Source organism: Papio anubis, chromosome 4 (assembly GCF_008728515.1).
Source record: "Papio anubis isolate 15944 chromosome 4, Panubis1.0, whole genome shotgun sequence".
In the NCBI taxonomy this organism is placed as follows: Eukaryota; Metazoa; Chordata; class Mammalia; order Primates; family Cercopithecidae; genus Papio; species Papio anubis.
In genome coordinates, this window is record NC_044979.1 from 36,158,617 (window position 1) to 36,178,939 (window position 20,323).

Genomic DNA, 20,323 nt, shown 5'->3' on the forward strand with positions numbered 1-20,323 from the left:
TGTAGTCCCAGCTACTCGGGAGGCTGAGGCAGGAGAATGGTGTAAACCCGGGAGGCGGAGCTTGCAATGAGCTGAGATCTGGCCATTGCAGTCCAGCCTGGGCGACAGAGCGAGACTCCGTCTCAAAAAAAAAAAAAAAAAAAAAAGAATAATGACATTTCCATTGATGTACATTGCTGCTAATCGGCCATCAAATCAAATCTATTATCTTTTCTGTGGCTATCTGAGGCCTGGCCTATTATGTACTCAATAATTTGCAAACTCTAAATATTAGGGTTTTGATTTAGGACATAAAATTCATCATCAGTCTGACATTTATTTCTCATCTCAGAATTGTATCAGTTTGTAAGTTTGGCATGGTGAATATCTCAGTTTATAACTATGTCTTAAGCCTGTGACTTTGTAGTGAATTATAGGAAAAACAAATCTGCATAATATCTTTTAGCCTAGTAAATGTATTTGCTCTCCTCTGTTTAGTTACTTTGCTGAAATATCACTTAGAGACTATGTTGGGAGGCGTTGTTGAAATAGACTTGGTATGTTAAAAGGTTAGCCTATTTTGAACTGATTATAGCAGTTCAAGGAATTTACCTTACTACAAAAGCAAATGATTATGATTGTTTAAATGTAAGATTAGGTAACAAAATCCCTCGTGTTAAAGTCCTCTAGAGTTTAGATAAAAATCAAAATCATCCTTTTAAAAGAATTCAGGTACAATAAATAGAATTCAGATCAGCGAATGTTCAAACTTCTAAATCACTGGCAAATTAGGTAATATACAGAGCTGGAGATGTGAATATTATATAATGAGTATAATAAAGGAGTTGAATGTGATGTGCCTCGGGTGCATGTTAGTAGCTAATTCCAATATGAATGCTTTGCAATCATTTGCCAGCAGAGATGCATGTGTTCGGCTAAATGGAAATCTTGGACGTTCTCTCATACACCCCATTATTTGTAATTGAACACCTGATTTCTATCATGCAACAAATTAACATCTGCACTGGATCTGTCTTTTATACATATGGATACACTGATTAGAATTTTGCAGATAGACAGATACTTGAAAACAAAAAGACAACATTGTGAAACACTTCCAGCCATAATTTTTGATTACATATTGAGAATCGTTTAATTATCTTACTCCATGTAATTAGCTCTTCTACTTAGGTCAATTGCTTTTTTTATTAACATGACATGTTAGCAATTTGTTAATGGGCATAAAATAACATGAGACTTTTCTGGATGTTTCATATGAGAAATACATGTGCTTAAGGAAGCTAAGGGAAACGCAAAAAGGTAAATGCATTCATTAGCCCCATTATAGTATTTTCCAGTGCCACTGCTTGGTGCCACCAAAATGTGTGATTCTACTCTTTGAATTTCTATCCTTCTGTTAAGCAGTGTGAGTTTGTTGATTTGAGTGGTTACCAAAATGTAAGACCATGGGTGTACATTTAAAATATAAGAGTATTTTCTGAAATTAAAAGAATGACAAAATAAAGAAATGAGTATAAAAATGCTAGTTGGTGGCAGGGAGCTAGGTAGAGAGTTATATACATTCAGGTAAGACAATTATTAATTATTAAGAAAGAGATTTAGTCAATATCAAGCCTTTAAGCTCCAGGCTGTTTTTTTGACCCCTGCTTTTTATTATCAATAATTTTTACATATTAATAAAGATACTATTGGTTATATCTAGAAAGAAAAATTTATTTTCTTTCAAAGAACTTCTCTAGCATCTGGAACAAATAGACAACTACCAGTATCCTACATATTAGATATGTAGGAATTTAAGAGCTGAAAGAGATGTGGGGTTACTTAGCCCCACATCTCTAGAGGGCAAGAGTGATAGGCCTTTCTCAAAATGGGGGTGGAGTGAGAGGAATTTATTTATTAACCCTGTTACTGAATATGTTATGGGCAAAGCACTAGGTTGGGCATTCTGACAAATAAAAAGATAAATTCGCATAACCCTATCCCAGTGAAAATTGTTTAGTGTTCCTTTTTTGTAAGTAATGTTTTTATCCACTTGGGGGCACTATGATCAAATTTAAAAAGCAAACAAGAAAAATGTTATTTTGGTTTATTTCCATTAAAATTGTTTGTTGTACTCTTGGGAAATATAACTGTATACTTTTAGATAAAATACTTTTTAAATATACAGAGATGGTTAGCTTTTATTCATTTTTGTTTAAGTTTCAGAATAGGTACAGATTAAAACAGCAGTTCTCAAAAGTGTGGACGCTGGATACCAGGCCAGCAGCGTCAGCGTCACCTAAGAACTTGAACATGCAAATTCTCAGGCCTGATCTGTCAATCTGGAACTCTGGGAGGTTGTGGGGTTAGGGGAGAGTGGGGGAGGGGGTGGCAGTCTGTATATTCACAAGCTCTCCATGTAAGATTTTGTTGCTTATTAACATTTGAATTAGAATATGTACAGTTGGAAATACTTTTTTTATTTCCGACTCTTTAAAAATTGAGTTAGCAATTAGCTTATCAATATGTTTGGAATATTGTGGAAAATGTGTTTCTTAGGAAAGTTACCTACATTAGCAATAGATAAATAAATGAGTCTGAAGACTTAAGGTAATTTTTTTGCCCATGATTGTGCAACTGTGTCCATATGAGTCATAGTATCAGAGTAGTTAGTTGAACGGTCATTTTTATCTCCTCCTCAAAAAGGAACAATTTGCGATAAATCATTTGTTGTATTATGTAGAAAAATCAGCCAATCGATAGAATTTCCCAAATCTAACTTTTTGCAATGATGTCAGGGGCATAGCCTAGATGTCAAATACTAACAGTACTTTTTGTTTGTTTTTTTTTTGAGACGGAGTCTTGCTTAGTCACCCAGGCTGGAGTGCAATGGTGCAATCTCGGCTCACTGCAACCTCTGCCTCCCAGACTCAGGCGATTCTCCTGCCTCAGCCTCCCAAGCAGCTGGGATTACAGGCACCCGCTACCACGCCCAGCTAATTTTTGTATTTTTAGTAGAGATGGGGGTTCACTATGTTGGCCAGGCTGGTCTTGAACTCCTGACCTTGTGATTCACCCACCTCAGCCTCCCAAAGTGCTGAGACTACAGGCATGAGCCACTGCGCCCAGCCTGCTAACAGTATTTTTAAAAATATCTCTGTAGTGTCTTTATACTTATTACAAGGGATAATACATATATTGAGTCATTTGATCCTCTGGACAATTCTTTGAAGCAATTAGGAAACCAATCATTACCTCCATGTACAATTAGAAAAAACTGACTGAGACTCAACTGAGGCCAGTTTTAGAATTATTATCTGTAAGTATAATATTAGTATAGGAACTCTACTCATTCTCTTTTTAAGAAGTAGGTAATTAAGAGTTAGTGGGAACAACTAAAAGAGAATACTGCTGCCCTTAAGAGAAGAACTTCAAACTTCTGGTTTTAGGAAGGAGAATCTTGCAGGTGTAGATGACTAGACTGTGAGGCTGGAACTTGAATTCTGAGGGTTCCCCTCCTCGGGGGATTCTCACATCCTTTCCGTAATACTATGCTGGACCTCAGAAATATCCTAACTTCACCTGTTCTTTCTCTTCCATTGTGGACACTCTTTCCTTTGATGCTCTGTGCAGTTAAAGCAGTGTAGAGCTTCTGAAAGTCTTTATGCTAAGGGACAACAAATGAGAAAGTAATCACAAAGAATATAAGAAACTACCAGTACAGCTTGTTGTCACTGATGGATTCTGAGCTGTTTCTCTACTGCAATGTGACACTGCATGCCCTCTCAAGATTGCTGACTTCAAATTGCACCTCAGTGAGGGTTTCCTACTACTTAACTCTTAGTTGTTGGTGGTTTTTTCTCAATGAAGATTCCTATCTTACACCCACCAGGGATGACATTCTATACATGTGAACACTTTCCCATTCACAATCAATCCAGCATCTGGCACAGGAGGTCCCTCTCCCCAGAATGCAAGGAATGGTCTTGATCTTGTTCTGAGATCAAGACCATCTCCTCCATATAAAAGAGGTAAAAATATTACTTGAAGACAATTTTATGTATATAGTAGCTGGAGGCCATTGCTTCAAAATTAAATAGAATGCTGAAGTGAATCTTGTAGCAAAGTCGGAAAGTATAAATATTTAATGAATATTGTGTGTTAATAGTTATGTGTAGTTTTTAGCACAGTCTTCGTAGTATTAAAAGTATCAGAAGTTGGTTATAACTAACTGTTGTCTGTAGCGATAATTGAACCTACCTTCTAAGATTGTTGTATTAACTGAGGTATGTAAAACATAAAGCACAATACTTGGAATATAGAAAATTTGTATTTTAAAAGGTAAGTTGTCATAAGGAAAATGATGGTGATAAAATGCAGTGGGGATAGTTATTTTAACAACATGAGTAGAGTATACTATGGCATAGAATATTTTATAATGTAACATAGTCTCATTTTACTCACTTTTTAAAATTTGTTTTTACTTTCAGATAGAGTAAAGCTTAATTTTCTTGAATGCTAATAAAAAAAAGCTAACTTAAGCCTAACTGGAAATCTTTTCTTATTTCAAAACTTATTGTTGAAAACTGTATTGAAATTTGTTAAAATTTTGTGCTTTTTAGAGTTCACAAATTATTTTTTTATATTACTAAGGATCATTTACTCACCTGTTTTCATCTGTCTGAAAGTCTCTCTTGTAGGAACTCCCATGGTAATTTATCTTTACATTTTATAACATCTTCTACATTATTTTTGTATTAAGTATGAGGATATCTTCTGTTCTAAACTGCCCAAAGTAAATATTAAGTGAGTCAGTTATCACTGAATAGCACTAATTCCAAAATGTGTCTTATAGTGTCTAAAGTAAGTTTTTCTTGCCAATTTTCTAATTGTAGATCAAAGGAAGAAAATAAAAAAGAAAAACCTCTGAAGAGTTAAAGATTATTTGGATTCTAGTCTATTAACATTATAGTGCAATTCTTATTAACTTTCCAATTATTTATGTATCTCCCTGAAAATCAGATATAAATGTGCCAGCAATTGAATCAATCCTCATACCCAGGAATTTAATTTTGGCACAGATCTTCAAGCAGGATCCACATTTTATTTTCCTGTGGAAAAATAACATACCTTCTTAATTGAAACAGAATAGATCTTATGTTTCTTTTCAATTATGCTGTTTAGATGGTGCCATCCAAAAGAGAGGGAGGAAAAATATATTTAAAAGTCATTTCCTTCCAAGGGCTGATTTTCCCCCTATTCTATTTAATGGTTATTACTTATTAAAAAAAAAATCCAGAGACACCACCAGACTGGCTTTAACTCTTTTATTCTTTTCTGTTAAGTAGTAGTGTTCCTCTACAAGTTCATGAAACAGATTTCTAGTCTTTATCCCTAGTTTTATATCAAATAGGAGAAGGATTTCTGCTTATAATAGTTTTAAAATTAGGGATGGGTATACTTTTTTCAGTGAAATAAATGCCTTACTTATTTCTTTTACTCCAAATGTGTTTTCCTGCCTCTTTCATTTGTATTCCTGTGAATGTATGACTCTGTGAAATGATTCCATTAAATGATTCCATTAAAATGCAATATTTACTTATTTGAACTAATATATCTTAGTGTTGCTTTTTTGGGGTGGGAAGGTACTGATTTCCTGTGCTGAAACGTGCCTTAAGAAAAAAGAAAGAAAAGGAGCAGATTTTGTTCTGGAGTTCTTTATAAGAAACAACTTCACAAGTACCATCGGACATGGCATTGTAATTCTTGTTAGGCAAAAGTAATAATCTGTATACGTCCAGTAGATGGCGCAAACATTCCCCCAAATAGAAAATAATTGTCGTAAAATAGAAAATTTTGGTATTAATAATAAAAGTGGCCCTTAGTTAAGTAGAATTAAGTAATCTTCTACACATTTTCTTTTTCAAAAATGTAAAAAGAGAAGGTTGAAAGGAGGTGAAATGGTAGTTCATTTTGGACATATCAAACTTGTCAAGAAACTTTATCAAATTAATACAGAAAAACTTTAATGTTTAGTAGTTTATGAATAATCAAAGCTATCACAAGGTCAGTTTTAACAAAAAATATCTGAAACTTGAAATTTGGAATATGTTGTGTAAATGTCAAAAGCTATTTTTCCTACTATCTTGGTTTCATTTTTATGTGTCCTACATTCGTAAGCAAAAGCTCTGTGAATATAGTTTTGTCAGCAAACAAATAAATGGAATTCTTAAGCTTTAAGTTAAAAAGGAAAAGAAACATTATACAAATCTAGCCCTATATAGTCCATCCTTATTGCACGTGGATTCTTCATTACTACTGGCTTTACTTTTTCATTTTCCTCTAAATAAATAAAGATATATGAGAGACAAGCTGAATGTTATAGTTTTTGTAGTAGTCTAGAATTTGTTAGGTGGTCAATAAGTAGCAATTTCTTAAGAATTTAAGAAATTCAGTAGCTTGGAACATAATACAGGTACTCTGTAGAAACATTGCTTTTATCTAATGAATATGAAGAGCTAGTTTTTGTTGTTGTAATGTGTGACATTGTAAGTATTCTTCATTTTGGAAAAAGATATACTTACATTTTTGCCCCATTCCTGGAAAGCTTTTCTCCTTAAATGGGACGAAGCTGAAAAGTTTATTACCGTCCCCACACCCCAAAGAGACTTTCAAACAAGTTAAGTTGAAATATTTTCTGTTCTACTTACTACTACCACCACCACCACCACCACCACCACCACCACTACTACTAATGCCTTCATTTACATTGTGCTTTATAGTTTAAAAGGCCCCTTTATATACATCATTCCAGCAGATTTTTGTAATGACCCATCTATTATAGTCAGGGGGCTAATATTGCTATTCTTGTTTTACAAATGAGAAAAGTGAATCTTATACCTGGCACTTAGCCATTTAGGGAATCATTCATGTTCTCTCTCTTTCTCTGTTTGTCTGTCTCTCTCATTATTTTCACCCTTCTCTCTCTGTTTTGGGGGAAACATTTATTCTGTATTCCCAATACTTGCTTCCATATGAGGGATATTCATTACCGTAATGAACGATCTCTGTTCATTCTGCACAAGCCTGTCGAGGGCAGGATCTTCTCATGGAACGGCCTGTCCTCTTAGCACTGTCTATGACTGGGCTGGGGAAAATACGTGTCATAATAATACTGAACCACATAAGGAAGCCCACCACTTGCAGGAAAAACACACACACACACTATTCAATATTATCTTTACCGGTATTCAAGGTGATGTTTTGTACTCTGTCTACTCTTTTAAGTCAATTTGTTCAGAACTCGGGCAAAGAAAAGAGGTACTGAATTACTTGGCCTCCTCAAAGATTCCAATAGTGTCAATATCAGACTTTATTTTTTTTAGCATATTAGTGAGAGTTAGAAATCTGGTAGCATTTTTAGATCTTTAGACGTATAATAAACTGTTCCATTTTGACTGAAAGATCCTTGTGATGCTGTGAGATTGAAGCCATTTTCAGCAGTGGTTGAAGAGCCCTGGGAGTCCCTTTTCGGCATAAAGGGGCTTAAGGTGCACTAGAGTCCTGAACCTCCAAGCCTGTTTTCACAGCAGCTGCTCCATGCTTCCTTAACGTTTTCATCATTCACATTAAGTTAAAATTCAGGGTAATATTCTGCTGCTAAAATTATTTGAATACTCTTGATCCAAATAAATATAAAAATACCAAATTTATCGAAAATCCAAAGGCTATCCAAGACTTTTTAAAATTGTTGATATATGTTGTATAATTTTTGCAAAATATTTACTTCCTTTATTATAGTTTTATTACAATTGCTCCTAATGACAAACTAGGAAAAATCATTTAGTCATTCCAAAAATGTTTATGGAGTGTCTGCCATATGAAGGAACAGTGCTAGGCAATGAGAATAGAGTGGTGAGTCACAGACTATATGGCCCTTGCCCTCATGGAGTTTGCAGTCTTGTGTGGGGAGTAAACATTAGTCAAACAATCTGCTGGCATAATTTTGTAGAAGAAATGTGTACATGCCACCTAGTTGGTATAATAAGGGAATATGACCTAATTAGCAATGCAGAAAGGTCTTCTCTGAGAAAATGATAGTTGAGCTAAGAGGACGGTAATAAATGGGAAGTGTGAGACTCAAGAACTAAATGAATTTAAAAATAAGTGTTGGAAATGGATAAAATTGTACAATGTGTGGGACAAATGGGGTGAAACAGACTACATGTGAACAGTTGGAAGAGCAGTGAGAACCCAGACAGTATTTGTACAAAGGAGTTCTTGGTGTCAAAGTAAGACAATACAGTATCAAAGGAGACTAGGCGGGATGGCCCATCCCTGTAATCCCAACACTTTAGGAGACCGATGTGTGCAGATCACCTGAGGCCAGGAGTTGGAGACCAGCCTGGCCAATGTGGCGAAACCCCATCTCTACTAAAAATACAAAAAAATAGCTGGGCATGGTGGTGCATGGCTGTAATCCCAGCTACTCGGGAGGGTGAGGCATGAAAATCACTTGAACCCAGGAGGTGGAGGTTGCAGTGAGCCGAGATCATGCCATAACACTACAGCCTGGGCAATAGAGTGAGACGCTGCCTCAGAAATAAACAAATAAATAAATAAATAAATGTATCGAAGGATATCAACACAGTGTTTATAGATGTGAGCAACTGCAGAAATGTCTATGACCCACTAATATGTCAAGAATTCAAGCACAGAGTTATCAGAGAAAGTTTAGCAAGAACAAGAGCAAAGCTGTGTCCTCAGCCTGGGGTATTGGGCAGCTTATCAAAACAACTACTGGCACACAGTTCATGATGATATTTTGTCAATGACTGATGGCATATATGACAGTGATCCCATAAGATTGTAACTTTTATTTTTACTGTAGCCTCTCTATGTTTAGATACGCTTAGAAACACAAATGCTTACCTTTACAGTTCCTACAGTCACAAACTGTACAGGTTTGTAGCCTAGGAGTAATGGGCTGTATGTATCGCCTAGGTATGTAGTAGGCTATACCATCTGGGTTTGTGTAAGTCTACTCTATTATCTTCTCACAAAGACAAAATTGCCTCATGACGCATTTTTCAGAAGGCCTCCATCATTCAGCGATGTATGACTGTATTTAAACACAAGGGAGCAGGTCAGGGACTGAGACACTGAAGCCAAGGAATGATATCAGAGCTGGATTAACAGCAAGTGTATCTTACTTCTCAGTTCCTCCAGCCTTGAATCAGAACTCCACAAGCCTCCTTGACTATAGACAAGATTGGTCACAAAGTATAAAGTTGAAGTTCAAGTGACATAGTGTCCATAGAAGAGGCTATTGGGAAGGGAAATCTGTGAAACATGCTGAGGGTTAGGAGGAATTTAGGTACCTTTGTAAATAAGTTACATGAAGATGTTACTGTAAAGATGGACATAGTTTGTTTACTAAATTTCAGAGCTCTCTCAGAATATCCTCATTAGCCAAGACCAGAGAGCAACATACTAGAAGAAGAGGCCTTTCAGGAACCAAACATAGTCCATGGAGATTATGATCAAAATTTTAAAGAAAACTTTTCAAAGATTTTTTTTTTTTCAGAGAGTGTCTCACTGTGTTGCCCATGCTGGAGTCCAGTGGCACTATCCTGGCTCACCACAGCCTGTACCCCCTAGGCTCAGATGATCCCTCCACCTCACCTCAGCCTCCTGAGCATCTGGGACCACAGACACATGGCTAATTTTTTACATTTTTTTGTAGAGATGAGGTTTTCGCTATGTTGCCCAGGCTGGTCTCAAGCCCCCTGGCTCAATAGTCCACCTACCTCAGCCTTCCTAAGTGCTGGGATTGTAGGCGTGAACCACCACACCCAGCCCCAAACGTACATTTTTATAGATTCATAGTAAAACTATGTTAGAAGTGAAGATGGTATTTTAATTATGACTAGGATATTAGTTAATTCCAAACAGAACGTAAAAACCCAGTTATATAATTTTATTGCTTAAAGACTCAGTAATCTAGTCCAGTTAATTTCTCAAAGTATGTGCTAGAGAACATGACTGTTACAGATACTCTATGGAAAACATTCTGTACTTTTGGAGATACCACATACACTACTCTCCCCTACCTTTGCACATGTCGGCTACAGACTCTTAGAAGTTCTTAATAAATACAGAACTTGCTTAGTTTTGTTTAACTGAGTATTCCTCACATTTATTTGGCATTATTTTTCTTCAGAGTACCTCCTTGTATCCAGATGTTCCAAGACACACACTGTGGAAAACACTGTATCTCAAACTGTCATCTTAATTATTTTGTTAGAGTGTATGTAGTTTATAGAACGGACATTTTATGTACATATTTCACTTGAAATTCTGAATATGAAAAAGGGAGACTGATACCTACATTTCCAAAAGAAGGAAACGAAGGCCTAACATATTTGTGTTAATTCAGGATTACCTGTATTACATGTAATGTTAAATAACATTTGATCATTTTGTTATACCTTAGGAGTAGTGCGCCCTAAAAGAGAATGTATTTTTATTAGTCAACATGATATGGTTTGACACATGAAAGCCTTTGCTAAACCTTTTGTTTCTTGCTAAACTACTTACTTTCTCAGGGAAAGGAAAGCTTAATGGAGTATCTCACAAAAATGTCTAGGATTGCGTAAGTAAATAATTTCTTTTTAATTGCTGGATGCCTCAGAGCCTTTTTGCCAAGAGATGCAAAACGTCATTTTCTTTGGAATGTGACATAGCCTTACTCTCAGAGACATTCAGATTTTTCACAGTCCCAGTCTTCTTCCTAGAGGATGGAGGAATGGACCTCCCTGCGAGTTTGCCTGGTTGGGGTAGAGGGGGCTACTCAGTAAATTCTTTGGATATTTTTCCCATTTATTTACTTCTGAGACATTTTATAATTAGCTTGGAAAGCCTACTAATTTTCTTTAACTTTTAGCAAACAGTGAAGCATGTATAGACAAAAATTTTGAAGGGTATTTAAATTGAGGAAAAACATGAAACCATGCTTTATGAAATATGCCTTCTGTGTTAGAATATATTGAGGTGATGCATATATTAATTAACTTCATTTAGCCATTTCACAATGTACACATATTTCAAAACATGTTGCACACCATAGATATATACAATTTGTTGGTCAATTTTTAAAAATAAAAAGGAATAAAGACCTAACATATTTATACAATCGTATAAATATCAGCACTGATCATGAACCACTTAAAAATATTTATCAAGGTACTTTTTTTCTGCTAATTGAGATGTAAAAGAATGCCAGTGACCAGTTAACAAAGAAAAATATCAGGAAACCTGTCTTTGAATAAAATATTTATCTGCACAGTTTGATTTAGTTGGGTTGTTTGGCTTATATTTATTGAAAACTACATTGTATAGAACTACTTAATTATTTTCTAGGTGTTTTATTTCTAGGTGACAGTACACTGACGTCTATATTAGAATATACCCTTTAATAATGATCAATTGTAAAATGCTGGAGAAGATACGGAGAGTGGGAACTCTTATATACTGTATATAAGAATGTAAACTAGTACAGCCATTATGGAAAACAGCTTGGAAGTTTCTCAGAAAACTAAACATAGAACTATCATGTGATCCAACAATCCCACTAATGTCTGTTTATTAAAAAAAAAAAACAAAAACAAAAACAGAAATCAGTGAATCAAAGGGATACCTGCCCCTCCATGTTTATCGTAGCATTGTCCTCAGTAGCCAACATATGAAATCCATCAACAAATGAATGGATCAAGAAAATGTAGAACATGTACACAATGGAATACTATGTAGCCATAAAAAAGAATGAAATCTTGTCATTTGCAGCCACATGGGAGGAACTGGGGGTCATTATATAAAGTGAAACAAGCCAGGCATAGAAAGACAGATGACACATGTTCTCACATGTGAAAGCTAAAAAAGTTGATCCGTGGAGATAGAAGTTAGAATGATAATTACCAGAGGCTGGGAAGGGTGTTGGGGGTGGGGGACGGGGAGGATGGGGCTGAAGAGAGAGGTTGGTTAATGTGTTCAAACATATAGTCACATAGAAGGCGTAAGTTCTAGTGTTTAATAGCACAATAGGGTGACTATAGTTAATAATAATTTATTGCATGTTTTTAAATAGCTAGAAGAGAAGATTTGAAATGTTCCCACTACAAAGAAATAAATGTTTGAGGTAATGGAGATCCTAAATATCCTGATTTTACCATTACACATTTTATGTATCAAAATATCACATGTATCCCATAAACATGTGCAAATATATGTCAGTAAAATATTTTTTAAATAAAAGGGCCAGATGCGGTGGCTCACACCTGTAATCCTAGTACTTTGGGAGGCTGAGGCAGGCAGATCACTTGAGCTCAGGAGTTCTAGACCAGCCTGAGCAACATGGTGAAACCCCGTCTCTACCAAAAATACGAAAATTAGCTGGGCATGGTGACATACGTCTGTCGTCCCAGCTACTCAAGAGGCTGAAGCATGAGAATCTCTTGAATCTGGGAAGTGGAAGTTGCAGTGAGCCAAGATCACACCACTGTACTACAGCCTGGGCAACAGAGTGAGACTCTGTCTCAAAAATAAATAAAATAAAATGAATTATTTTGCAAAAAGAGAGAGAGGAAAAAAAAGAATGATCAGCTAGAACTACATCAGCAATTCTTGATGTCTTATCCAAGGGTGGAATGGGGTTTTATGGTCTTCTTATCTGGGCAGTTTGCCTTTATTCATTTTCTAGATTTTGCTATAGCAAGCACATTTTTAGTATAGTTTTATACTGTCTTAAACTGTTTGTAACTGTTTTAAACAGTTATTGTACTGATAAGAACTGAGGCTTAACTTGGATATAACTGAGATGAAATTAACAGAAGGTAGAACTCAGGAAAAGGAAGAGGGACAATTCTAAAACATGTGATACCTAATATAAGTGAAGAACTCTTATGTTTTATGCATTTGCTTTCAGGAATTTCCTGTTTATATAGCACATACATTTTAAGTTCTTGCTCGACAATAGGAGTTATTGGTTTTTCTTTAGTCATAATTTCTCCCCAAATGTTATGTAATTTTGTTTGATGAGGATCCTTTCCGTGCATCCCCACCTCTCTTTTACTCTTTCCCATAATAATTCAAGTCCTGTAATAACCAACCAGAAAGTATTTACTTCTAAGTTTCTTAATGCCCGGGTTCCAATGTTGTCTCAAATCAGTTTCTTTTTTCATCCTTAGTTGAAACAACCACCGCCTCCCAGCCCCGCCCAAAAAAGTCTTAATCTTGTGGGGTTAAATAAAAGAAAGAATGTAGTGAAAGGAAGATTCCTTTTATGCAAGCAGCAGAGAACTTGTAGGGATGACTGAAAGTGCCTGAGGGCATTTGGTCCCTATTGGTTTTCACTTCAAATGCAATGGTGCCCACAGATAGCCTGTATTGTTGTCAGTTAAATGGGATCATGAGTGTCTGAAAGGTGTTTGAGAATGAACCGAAAATCATTTTCACAAGTGGATGATTACTTCTGCCACATGTTAACCGAACTCTATCCGAATGGCCCAGATTTTTGAGCCTGCATTAATTGCTCTTTCAACCTTGACTGAGGCTTCTCTTATGAAAGCCCTTTCCAGGACTAAACCACTCTATATATTGATTTTTTTTTTCTTTCTGTATTTTTCCTTGAAAAATGAAGGCTTGTAGAAAAAAGGCTTTATCATTCAAAATGTAAATTGATTGTTACATTTCTTTGAATAAAGCGCTAGACTCATAAGTGATCCACCAAAATTAATAGTTCTTTTTTTCAGGCTCCAAATAATTACCATCTTCTGTATACAATTATGTTTTTCAAATATTCATTAGTGATGATTTTTCATCATAAAGTAAAACCATGAACTCTCACAGCATGGACTCAGTGCAAATAAATTGTCATATTCTCATTTCTATTAGAATTGTGTGCCACCACTCTAATTGAAACTAAACTACAATATTTAGTAATGTGTGGAGAATTTTTGTGTGTTGAAGTATTCCTTGAACAATCTTCAAGTTAGAAAGGTTTTGTAAAGTGGTTTTAAAGTGTTTGAGTAAGCAAGTTCTTTATTTCATTTTACTATTTTCTATTTAAAATCTGGCCTAGAGAATATTAGCTATGTCTTTACTATTACTAGAATAATATGGGATCTAGTTCAAACATATTGTGATATGAAGATGGGTTAAATCTCAATGTTTTAATCAGAAAATGAGTTCTTAAAATGTCATTGACTTTTGTGATTATAAATGTTAGCCAAGAATATATAGTATTTAAAGGAAAATGGCTAAACAGTTAAACTTACTTCTGAGGTTTTTGGCTCAAAAGAAAACAAATCAGAATATTACATATGAATGTATTTTAAAAAAAACACACACACACATTCAACTGGGTACTATGTAAAGACAAGCATTTAAAATAGCTTTGTCGTATAAACATTGCAGCATTAATGCTTGAAATTTATTTTTACTAAACTTCGTTTTACTCAATAAATCTATTGCCAAGAACAATTTTATTGGTACTAAAATACATATGTTAATGATCAGGAAGTCTTTCTAAAGAAAAGTTTTTGTTCCTACTGTCACAGAACATTCTGATGGATTTCATAAAGACTATTTTTGTTCACAAATGAAAGCTTTTAGAAGTAATTGTGGTGTTGTCTTCCAGCTACCTTATTAATAGTTGACTCTTTTAAGAATCATGTAGACGCCAAAAAGGTTGTATAATTTTTAATGTAGGTACTGAGATACTCTACTGACTATATGTAACTATAGATAGAGAAGATTTTTAAAATATACTATTTGCCTTGTTGGTAGTAGCTATTTTGGCTTAAGGCCTGGCCATTTCCTTTAAAAAAAAGAATCAATTAGGCAAATACCATTTAAAAAACTGTTTTCTCTTCACTTTTTTTCCAAACAGCATAAAATATATTCTACACTTCTAAATCATATATTAAATATATAATCAAAAATTTGAAAGTTTAGTTTCTTCATATCTCTGATATTTGATGATACAATGTGACCTAAGAATAGCTGGATTTTTTTTTTTTAAGTCATAGGTGAAAGAAACTGGTATATATTTAGTTGTCTTTGTGCTTTATTTCCTAGCAATCAGATGTGTGTTTCTTTGGAGCAAATAGTGCTCTCCATTTGGAATACCCCAGAAGAGGGATTAATACTTTATGATTATTGCTATGTTTATACTGACTGATAGAACCAAATGCTTCCAGGCTTTACTCTTGTCTGTTAAATCCGAGCTTTGTGTCAGTGCTTGCTAATTTCTTTGTTACCTAATCCCATGCAAGAAGAAAAGATTTTAAAGTTAAGCAGGCAATTTTTTTTTGTTGTTGTTCAAAGGGAACAACTTCTTAATACCTTGCTTAAGTTGGATGTGTTCATGAAAACAAATACTTTAAATAGTATATGAGCGGTTATTTTAAAATAATCCAAAACACTCTAGTTACATGAGTATTGTGATGCATTGGAAATAGCTCAATAGAAAAAGTGTTATAGTTAAATTAGTTTTGGAAATATGTGCTTGTAAAAATGTCATGTACAATGGAATACCTCTTTTAACCCCATTCAAATAATTATTGGATCAAATTTAACTTTGATTAGGGATTCCCTCCACCTCCCCTTCCCCCCACCCCACCACCCCGCCACATGGGGCCATAATATGATACTGGAGAATGTAGCATGACCATGAAAACTGATGATATTTGTGTTCTTTTGTTTTTCCATTCATTTCTGATTTAACTAAAAGAATTTGACAAAGATGACAACAAAATATTTAAAACCAAATTCTGTAGGTTGGTGGAAATGAATGTTAAAAAGCCCTGAGACACACACACACACACACACACAAAATCTGCTTTCCTCTACAAGATCAGGTGAAAAAAATTCACAGTACTCGTTAGAAAATGCTTCTCTCATGCTGTGTGATAGATACTTATTTTATTGGATAACATTGTAAATTGTCACATAAAACCAAGTTAAATGTGTGTTCTCGGTTTGACTGGTATTTGACAGGTCTCATTTACATACCCTTAAAAAAAAAACTTCTTTGAGTTAATCATACAATCATGAGGAAGCTAGTAATGACTCAGCAGGTTACAAAATATTGAGGGAGAATACAGCTGCAGCATAGACCCGCTAGCAAATCTCTAGTACACCTAGCCGAGGTACTCTCTGTTCAGCCTGACACACACATTTCTTAGATAATATTTTTCTATATGTTTATTTGGTAGACTCATACTTTATAAAGCAATGAAATGCCAATTGTCCAGAATGCAAATGATAATAACATTAAAAATGGATTTTTTAAGACAAGTTAGTAGCTATCAAAGATCTGTTAAATTAATGCCATTTCCATTGTATGTCAAATAAATGGTTATATTTAATTTTATCAGCTGTTCATTTTCCGTTTACAGCATTATGCAGTTATAATTTATTTTTATAACAGTGACTCTCAGATGCTATGGGATTCTTCCTGATCATTAAAGATCAAGTTATATTTTCTAACTGTTTGAAGTCAACTTGATTTTTATACGCGGATTCTTTAAAAATTGGCTATAGATATATATACAGTCTTTCTATATAGAGTAACTCATTTTTCTGTAATTAAGGATACTGGAGCCTGTAAATATAATGAACAAAATCTATTGCCTAAGTAGAGCATAGTATCAGGTTAAATGTAACTTTCATGTATTTTTCTGAAATAGAACTCTTTTTGGCCTTAGATACCATAAAAAAAATTATAATTTCACACTGAACATTAAGAAACAACAAAGAATAGTAACTCAACAGCAATGCCGTCATAAGATGGGTTAGGAGAAAATGCTTTTTTAGTTTTGTAGATGTCTTCTAATAAATGGATTATCTGATAGTTACCAAATAGTAAAAAGATTTTTGCTCCATTTTCCTCATTCCCTCCACATTCCAGGCCTTCTGAGGTAAAAGGATTACCCATCTACAAGGAATTTAGACTACTCTAAATTCCAAAACTTGAGAATGACCTTGGAAACTAGAAAACCCATTTAAGCATGAAAGCTTATAGGATGTCTCCACTGTACTCAAGATAATGAGATAAAGGACTTTATCTTTGGTCTCTAAGTACTCAACTTGGTCATACCAGAAATACATATTTATAGTAATAATGACCACAATCCCCCAAATATTTAATAATGGTAACTTTTTCTGATTACAAAAGTAAGATGTACCTTTATATATTTGCTGATGGTAACTCAAAATGGTATAGCTAGTTTGGAAAACAATTTGGCAGTTTCTTGTAAAGTTAAACATGTACTTTCAATATGACCCCACAATCCCACTCCTAGATATTTACTCAGGAGAAATGAAGACATGCTTACACAAAAAGACTTGTACACAAGTGTTTCTAATAGCTTTATTTATGATATCCAATGAAGTGAAAACAAATGTCCACCAACTAGTGAATAAACGCATTCTTGCGAATCCCTGCAATGGAATATATTGCTTAGCAATGAAAGGAGTGGGCTTCTGATATTAACTACATACAACAACATGGATGAATCACCAAAGCATTCTACTCAATGAAAGAAGTCAGACAGAAAGGCTACATATTGAATAATTCCAATTATATGTTGTTCTGGAAAAAGAAAAATTATAAGATCAGAAATCAAATGAGGGGTTGCCAGAGCTAGGGATGTAAGGAAGTGATAGATCACAAAGGGCATAAGGAGACTTTTAGGGAGGTGGAAATGTTCTATAAGTTGATTGTGGTGGTGGTTACATGACTGTGTCAACACTTACCAAATTAGATTCCTGAAACAGGTGAATTTTACTTTGTGTAAACTATACCAATAAACTTTACTCAAACAGTGAAAGGAAGACATGGCCAATGTAGACATAGTGGAAATATAGAAAGGCATAAAGAATAATATGAAATTCATCTTAAATTTCACTCACGAGATATTAACTATAAGATTAACATTTTGTTGCATTTTTCTACGTATTTCTCTATGCATATAACATGAACTCGTGTGACTGCCTTTTTAAAACATAACATTATAAGAGTTTTCCCATATCATTAGTCCCTCTGTCCCCCTGCTTTCTGTCTTCAAAGTAACCCAACATTTTAAGCAAATTTGTTAATCCATCATTTTGATGATGTTGCAGCTGATTATTATTCTTTATGCAGGACCTTCACTGTCAGCAAGACTGACACTGAGTAGCTTGTGGTGTTGATGGTTTGTGTATCACTATTTACTTTCACTTGTATATGACCCAGTTGCCCAGCAGTCTACAAAGTGAGACACTTTTAAAGAGCTGAGAAGCAGGCTGTGGTTCCAGGCAAAGGTCATTCCAGATGCTCTCTGTGGCTCCGAGCCAGCTATTTGGTGCATATCTTGCTAGTTCACTTTCATGGAGGGCACCTGTCATGTCCACAGTATCTAGCTCCAGAGGTCATTGCTGTTAACCCTGAAATAAGAGCTTGGGTATGTGCATTTCAAAACAGGAAACTGCAGAGGAAAGACAGAAAGAGAGCAACTAAATACCTGTCACTAGAACCACAGAGAAGAAATTAGAAGCTAGAGCAAAGGTGGAGCAAAGGGTTTTAAGGGGTCCTTGAGAAGAAACAATGAACAGGTAAGAATAAGAGCAGTAATGTCTCAGCCAGTCATGAAATGAATTCACATTCCATCCACAAGCACAGATGATGGAATGAATTAAGGGCATATCATAAATGCTGAATAGAAGTTCACCAAACACTTCAGTTAGCTGATGTGCTGAAAGAAAATATATAATTGGTTTGGACCATTTGGGTGATGTTTTACAGTGCAAGAACTTTGTTTTTATTTTGACTTTTAGTAACTCCATGTTTTTTTTCCCCCTGGATTCTGAAAATTTCTAGGAATTTTCAGGGAATTAAGAAGAATACTTAAATCTGCCATAACTCTACCACTCAGAGATACTATTAGTAATATTTTTGAATTATTTTCACATATTCTTTGACAAGTTCCAAATCATTAACTATGTGTGTAGTTTTGAATCCTACTCTTTTCATATAATATTACACAATGTAATACTTTCTATGTTATTAATTTTATCAAAAACATAATTTCATTGGCAACATGGTATTTCTCTGTGGATATGCCAGCATGCATTGAATAATTTTACTGCTGCTGGACATTTGTTATCAGTTTCCAATAATATAAACAACACTGTTCTATGTATCCCTACAGCATACACCTTTATATGCACCTCTTTATTACCTTAATACATTCGGGAATGAAAGAGTATGATTGTTTCTATGTATTGACATGTTATCCTATAGAAAGATCATCTCCCAAGATGTTACACTCCCACTAGTAGTGAATGAGTGTGCATTCATTCTCCACACCTTAGCCAACTTCCTTTGTCACTGTTTCTAAAGAGGGGAGAGGGGAAAACAGTATGTTTGTTGTGTTTTGCAAAATAGGATTATTTTAATAAGACAGAAACTAAAGATTCAGCCTAATATTTTAGCTTTAAAAGTTGTGGAAGTCTAAAAATCTTAAGCCCCTAAATAAATAGTTAATCATAATACTTTTTAAAAAATCACTCAGAATTATATATAAATTTATTTGAACAGCCTCTGCACTGTGAATCCTTCATTTCAGAATAAAGAATTATGATAAAATATTGAAAAATCTTTAATTTTAAAATTAGGCCTCTACCTGTCATATTTTAAACTAGCAATATTTTCCACTTTTGTAGGGAATGTGTTTATAATTTTATGGCATAATTTTGGAATAGCTCTCCACAACAGGGTCACACTAATTTTTAATTTCTTCTTTTTCCTCCCTGATATTTCAGTATATCACCTGTATATTCAGTAAGAATAATATTCTCAAATGATTGGCTAATCATTTTCAATCCAGCTTACAAGGTCAATGCAAAGTTAAAGAAAAGCTGTGGTTGAAACTATGTAAAACTACACAATGGCATATTCATTACTATCTGAATTTTGTAATTAAAAAATTTGCAGTGAGATGCTTTCATAAGTCAGGTAAATCCCATAAGGATGGAGCTAGCAGAGACCTTAGAAATCAGCAAATCCATCCTTTCATTGGATAGGTGAGGACATGGAGACTGAGATTGGTGCAGGCACATTTTGGGGTCACCCAGCTGGACAGTGACCCTTCACCCTGGATTCTTGGCTCTGAGGCTGGCTGCTCCTCAGGCCGCACTACTCAGCTCCAGTCACCTGAGAACTGAAGCATTGCTAACTGTGTCCTCAATTAATAGCCTTTGTCTCTCCTAAGAATTGCATGTAAGAATAAAATTCCTACTGGTT

The 20,323-nt window shown here is 34.8% G+C and overlaps 1 protein-coding gene and 1 long non-coding RNA gene across 17 annotated transcripts in view; one reads left to right on the top strand and one right to left on the bottom strand.

Moving 5' to 3' along the window:
- CADPS2 (calcium dependent secretion activator 2) overlaps window positions 1-20,323 on the top strand; it is a 439,469-nt gene that overhangs the window by 215,042 nt on the left and 204,104 nt on the right. The gene's annotated exons all lie outside the window — the stretch shown is intronic.
- LOC116274670 lies at window positions 3,571-7,086 on the bottom strand. Its single transcript, XR_004183437.1, has 3 exons — window positions 7,032-7,086; window positions 4,647-4,765; window positions 3,571-3,646 (listed from the first exon to the last, which is right to left on the bottom strand). It is a non-coding gene; the product is annotated as an uncharacterized LOC116274670 (long non-coding RNA).